Raw genomic sequence first — 6,832 nt, 5'->3', positions numbered from 1 at the left:
AGACGAAATGAGTTCCTTAATTTAAGCAAGCCTCAATGAGTCTCGGGACTCTTTTCATAACAGCATCCTGCAGTGGGATGTTTGGCCAGTTCTACTATTGATGAGTTTGGCTTGGCGTGCGAGGAAACCAGAGTACTCGGGGAAAAGCCACCACACGCAAGAGGGAGTCACACCGCACAAGCAGATTTAAGAAGCCATCGCGGTATTGCCATACCTCTCAGCCCAAGCGTACCATGTGGCATTCTCAGTAATAACCGCAGACATCAGTCGCATTAAGGGCGGTTTGGGCCTAGGTCAAATAAATTTCACCAGATCCCAACTCTAGGCAGCAACAACAATAACAACAACCGCCATACTCGGTTACAGTGATGTCAAGGCAGTGCTTGTGCCAGGCTAGGTGTACCTCGAGGCCACTAAGTTGTCAGAGGCTGACTGTCAGGGGGTCCTGGGACATGTTCGGGTGTTTTACGCAGGGTTTCCAAAACTCCAGGACTTGTGACCAACCACCGCCACGCAACGTATTTCCGGCGTTTACCAATTTACTCTTCCCATTCAAATACAAATCAACGCGTTCCACGCTGCACGCGCCCGATTATTGTTAAACCTCGTCATCAACGCTGTCCGCGTCACTTGGAGCACGTGTACACGCGTCACTTGGAACACGTGTACACGCGCGCACGTCGACCACGTGTACATGGGCGCAAGCGCACAAGCGCACACCGATTTCAATATGACTTTGAATCGGCTCACTTAATGCAAAGGCTTTACGTGGAACGTGTTTAACAATCATCCGGCGCGTGCGGCGTTGCACGATATGATTTGCATTTGAATGGGAAGAGTAAATTGGTAAACGCGTGGTGGTGGTGGTGGTGGTGGTGGAGGGGTGGCAATGACTGTCGAGTCATCTGGTTAACTGACTCTATTTTGATTTAAAGCTTTCGTGACTGCAGGGATGCATCTTCTTGGTTCTTTCGGTAAAGTCACGTAGAAGGGAAAGAATAAAATAATAAAAATAAAACATAATAAAATAATAAAAATAAAACATAATAAAATAATTCTCACGAGGTTTCGGCCACAATGAGGACGGCTGCTTGCGTTGTGGCCGAAACGTCGTGAGAATTATTTTATAATGTTTTATTTTTATTATTTTATGATTTCCCTTCTACGTGACTTTACCGAAAGAACCAAGAAGATAACTGACTCTACTCAAGACACAAACACGGACAACGTTGTGTTCAAACGTGCAGGCTCAAGGCAGCGAGTGTCGGGGAAAGGCGTCGAATGACAGCCCCCGTGAGAGGCGAGGTCGGTAGGCATTCACAGGCAGGTGGGCAGGGCAAGTCTCCGCCACCATTCAGTGTCAGCGGGGCGTCATAAACCGATCATTCATAGAGCAGAACGGCGTCCTTTGCGCTCGTAAAACGTGAGCAAACACCGCGAACAATCGGCGAAGAATGGTGCTCACTGCGGGGTGCGACTGTGCTCATGCGCCACTCCCCGCGGCTTTTCTTGCCCTGTTTGCCACTCTTAGGCTCTCCTCAAATACCGTGTCAAGTAGCCGACGAGATACCGCGCAGCGTCTGTTTGGCCGTGAAAGTCTACATTTTAGGCATGGGAAAGGGGGGGAAAAATATTTTTTTTGGAGAAAAATATATATTGTATGTAGATTAAAATATCACTAGGATAACAAATTCATGCAGCAGTGGATTGAACAGGGCTGGTGATGATATAATAAGGGCCTGTACTCGCGGCAAAAGAGTCGAGTCAAGCGGCCAAATAATCGATTATTTACCTATTATGCAAAGCGTATGCAAATTAGAACTAAATTAATACATGTTAATTTAGACAATACTGTACAGATGAGACATTGCAAACTACAAACAAAACACGTAATGTGTTCTTGACTCGAAGAGCCACCCTGAAACGTGACAATTAATCTCGTTTTTTTTCTGCTTGTTGAGTCAACATGGACAGTTGTGCCCTGTGTAACACATGTGCTGTGAATCACACCCTGCAAGTGATGTAACCACAACATTGCTAAGTGGACATTAAAAGCGCGTTTATTTATACCTAACTATTCAATTAAGTCACCCACAACGCCAGTACAATTAACTTATAAAACACGAGATTATAAAAACTGTATTAGACCAGCATGAATGTGTTATTGGTTTTTGTTTTGTAATAAATGTCTTTATTGGGTTTTTTCTGTGAGTTTCCATTATGTTTCTCTCATTGATAGTCCTTTATTTGCTGGTATAGTCTTTCAAACTCTCCACGGCTGAACCTCGGTCTCCCTAGAAAAATATATTTCTCAATCAGCTCTTGGCCTGGTTTATAAATAAGGGCCTTTCCTGCGTATGTCAGGGTCAAGACACGTCGTAGAAATTGATACATTACAGACAGCCCTTTGTGAATTATCCACCGCTGGATGAAGGCCTGATCATGCTGTGTCAGTCATTTTGGGGTTGTTTGACCATACTTCACCACCCTGGTCAGTGCGGGCTGGTGAAGCTGGCGGAACCCAGGAGCGGTTATCCGTGGCCTGCATTCAACCCCAGGTCAATCGCTGGGTTCACAGCGTGGCGCAGGAGCCACCTAAAATATAGAAAGTATGATTTTTAATAATCCTGACATTGGACCGATGACCTTTTCAGTATCTCGATCTGAACCCATTTGACGAATTCTGGGCGTGCAATGCAGATGTTGATTTAAGCAAAAACCCCGTCGCCGACAGACGAAGCGAGACACACACACACACCTATAAAGCACGAGGAGAGTAGGGGACGTGGGCTCGCTCTGCAAACAGTAACATCTGTGTGTGCTCGCGATAGACATGAGACTACAGAGGCTGCACGCTATGGCACCGGCGCAGCCATGAAGGAGTCAATCTATCATCATTAGCAACTATGAACCATCCACTGCTGGATGAAAGCCTTCCCAAGCCACCCACCCCCTCCTCCCCCTCACGATGAAAAATATTTCATTTGGCCTCCTGCACCCAGCCGTAATGTGTTAAAGTGGCAACTGCAAGTCCTTTAGACGTTGTCCGTCCGCGTCCGTCGGCGTCTGTCCACTCGTTCCTACCTCCAGCCAGCCGGCAAAACTTTTTTTTTCAATAACATACAATGATAAGCACTGTAACTGAGACAGAAAACAACTCCAGATGTTGTATCTCACTGGGCTTTCTTCACGAAAGACTACCCTTTCATGTGCAGCCGGATACAGACGTAATTAAAGCCTTTCGATTTAAAGCTTTCGAAGAATAGTAATTAAAGCTGTTATGAAAAGAGGGGCTTGGTCAGGTCACCAATCACGAGGGATCGGAAGGAATCGACATCCAGGGGATCCGACTAATCCGAGAGGCCATGCACCAAGAGATGGAGCGATGAAATCAGTTCGTGTGCAGGAGCTAGGAGGAGTATTGCCATGCAAGTTCATGTGAGAATGCGGACGTCTAATCCAGCAGTGGATCGACCATGGCTGATGAAGATGATGAGTAAGATTTAATTATACAAAGATTCTGCACTTACTCGTAACCACTAGCATGCTTTGCCCACGACATATCAGCTTTAGCGTCACACTCCACGGGATGCGAATTACTCGATTCACTTACGACGGCCTATGGATGTGCGTGAGTGTTGAGCGGAGTGCAGTGGGGAGCGGCGGTGCTGCGATTAGCGCGCTGCGCTACGAACTCGGCGATCCGAATAGACATCGTCACTCGGAAGACAAAAGCGGTCGGGCGTGGTGCTGTCCATGCACCCACACGTGTGCCGTTCCGGCCTTCTTTATGTGCTCGCTAACAGCACTTGTCCCCAACAGCCTCGGGGCGGAATCTTTGACTTTGTTTGCCACGAAACTTCAAGCAGATATGTATGGCAGTCCAGGCTGACCCTGCTCTATTGAGTGAAACAAATCAACCTTCGGGCGATATCTTCTTTTTTGTGTTACAGAAACCCAATGACAACATGTTGTTTTTCAGATATTTCTAGTTGGGGCGAAGACTTCACTGTGGTGTGCCAATTACCAGCTCTTCACCACAAGCATTTGCAGCAATCGCTCATTCGAAGATGCAGCTTTAGAATGAAAACAGCTTATCCAGAAATACACACAGACTCACTCACATCGTCGTCGTCGTCATCATACAGGTTTGCGTTGCCGTAGAGAATTTCAGAGTTCGTGAGCAAACACATAGTTGCACAACCTGGAGAGAGAGAGGCAAAACACGCAGTCGGAATGCCTGTGAAAGGTCAAGGCGCAGCCCTGCAATTACTCGCTCACGCCCCTGCTGGTAGCGAGGGCCCATCCACTGGAGGAGGCTCGAGAGCGACTCTCCCATCCACGGACCTTCCACGCTGGCAAGTCGTCGTGGAAGAGGTGGAAGTACCCACTCTTTACCCCACCACACGCCACCTGCCCATTGGTTCACTGCTGTCTCTCCATTACACCGCTGCGTGGACAGATGCGGTGGTGGGTCGGGGGGGCGGGATATTTCAGATACGCCCCCCCCCCCACATTGTGTCAACTGCCGCGCCAGGAGATCGAACACATCGAACCGGCGGATTGCGAGTTCAGTGTCGCTTCACGGACACCGTCATTCCGCATTGCGTGCGTGTGCACACCTTCCACACGCATCGCTCGCACGTCAAGCAGACACAAGCACCGCCACCACCTTGAGGAGTGTGGTTCAGTCATGGTTGTCACCATATCTCACAGAGGAGAGAGACGGCGACGAGGAAGCGAGGGCGCGTTATGCGACGAGACTGGCCAGTTGAAAGAAGCAGCAATTATCAAACAAGACGATGAGGCATTCGTCCAGCAGTGGATTGATCATGGCTGATGGCCGATCCATAACCTCACCTCCTCCTTTGACGTCCACTCATCTCCCAATTGGGGTGGTTGGGAAATCTCAGTCTGGTGATGGCTGCAATCTTCTGGCTGCAGTCGATACGAGTCTGAAAACATGCCCAAGCTGCTTGTCGTGAGTAAAGTAGTACCCATTTTATCGACTCTAAAGATATGATGCTGATGATGATCTGAGTTGACCTCCGACCGGGTTTTGAACTCGCAACCTTCCAATTGCGAGGAGAGTTGCTCTAACAGCACTGTCCAACACACCACACACACAGACACACACAAACACACACACAAATACAGACGCACACACACAAACACACACACACACACAGACACACACAGACACACACACAAACACACACAGACACACACAAACACACACAGACACACACAAACGCACACAGACACACACAGACACACACACACAGATACACACAAACACACACAGACACACACAGACACACACAGACACACACAAACACACACAGACAAAGATAAATATCCACACAGACACACACACAGACACACACACAGACACACACACACAGACACACACAAACACACACAGACAAACACACACACACAGACACACACAGACACACACAGACACACAAACAAATAAACATGGCACATACGTACACAGGCGGGGTTTGCTTCTTGGACGCGTTTTATAGGACCCCATAAGAAATCCCAAAGATAATCCCATGGGAGTCCTAAAGGAATCCTTTAGGATAGAGGGGGTGGGTACCTGAATTTAAAATTCTACACGAAAAACATATTTGCAATTCTATCAGGCTGTATATCTCTGTATATATTCTACAGGATAAAGAATCCGAGATGTTGGTTCATGTATTCGATATTTCTCTATTAGATTACCACCACGCTTTGTTTGCTGGCCTACCCGACTTTAAATTAGGTCGGTTCCATTTGGTACAACGTGTTGCAGCCAGAGTGAGCACTCACTCACTCGCTAACTCATTCACCCTCTCTCTAACTCACTCTCTCGTCAACTCACTCACTCGCTAACTCAATCACTCTCTCTCTCTAACTCACTGTCTCGCTAACTCTCTCACTCGCTAACTCACTCTCTCGCTAACTATCTTGCTAACTCACTCACTCGCTAACTCAATCACTCTCTCTCTCTCTAACGCACTCACTCACTCACTCGCTAACTCACTCACTCTCTAACTCACTCACTCACTAACTCACTCTCTAACTCTCTCTCTCTCGCTAACTCACTCTCTCGCTAACTCACTCTCTCGCTAACTCACTCTCTCGCTAACTCACTCTCTCGTCAACTCACTCACTCTCTCTAACTCACTCTCTAACTCACTCTCTCTCTAACTCACTCACTCTCTCTCTAACTCACTCTCTAACTCACTCTCTCGCTAACTCACTCTCTCGCTCACTCGCCGGTGCTGGGCCGGCCCGACCAGGTTCCTAGTGGTCGTGGAAACGAGGCAGCAGAGCTCACATCCTGGGAACTGGCAATGTCGTAAAAATGTTTCCTTAAAAAAAACACATTTGTGCTGCAGTGACCCCTTCATTGTAGTCATGCGAATTTTAATTCCTCGTCCCCCCCCCCCCCCCCGCGTGTCCTGTATGCGCATTTTTCCAGTCGAGAATGCGACCTGCTGGGCTCTGACCCGAGTCACACATCCCCTGAGATACAAGCGGTTTCCCCACTTTATTTGTACTGCCATCTCTATCTCCCTAGCACACACACACACACGCGCGCGCACTCTCACTTACATAAACGCTCTCTCATTCTCACTTACCGCCGATGCTTTGTTTCACACACAAAGACAAATATTTTACCCTACAGACTTAACAGACTTTTGGAACAAGCGCTCTTAGCGAGTAGCACCTATGAAGGCGGGAACGGTACTCGAGGTAGTGGGTGGACAGCACCACGCGCGGCCGCCTTTGTCTCCCTAGTGGCGATGTTGACTACACACCGCACCAGGTACTCATT

This window comes from Lethenteron reissneri, chromosome 31 (assembly GCF_015708825.2).
Source record: "Lethenteron reissneri isolate LAM-NWPU_2019-01 chromosome 31, ASM1570882v1, whole genome shotgun sequence".
In the NCBI taxonomy this organism is placed as follows: domain Eukaryota; kingdom Metazoa; phylum Chordata; class Hyperoartia; order Petromyzontiformes; family Petromyzontidae; genus Lethenteron; species Lethenteron reissneri.
Note: the sequence above shows the minus strand (reverse complement) of the source record.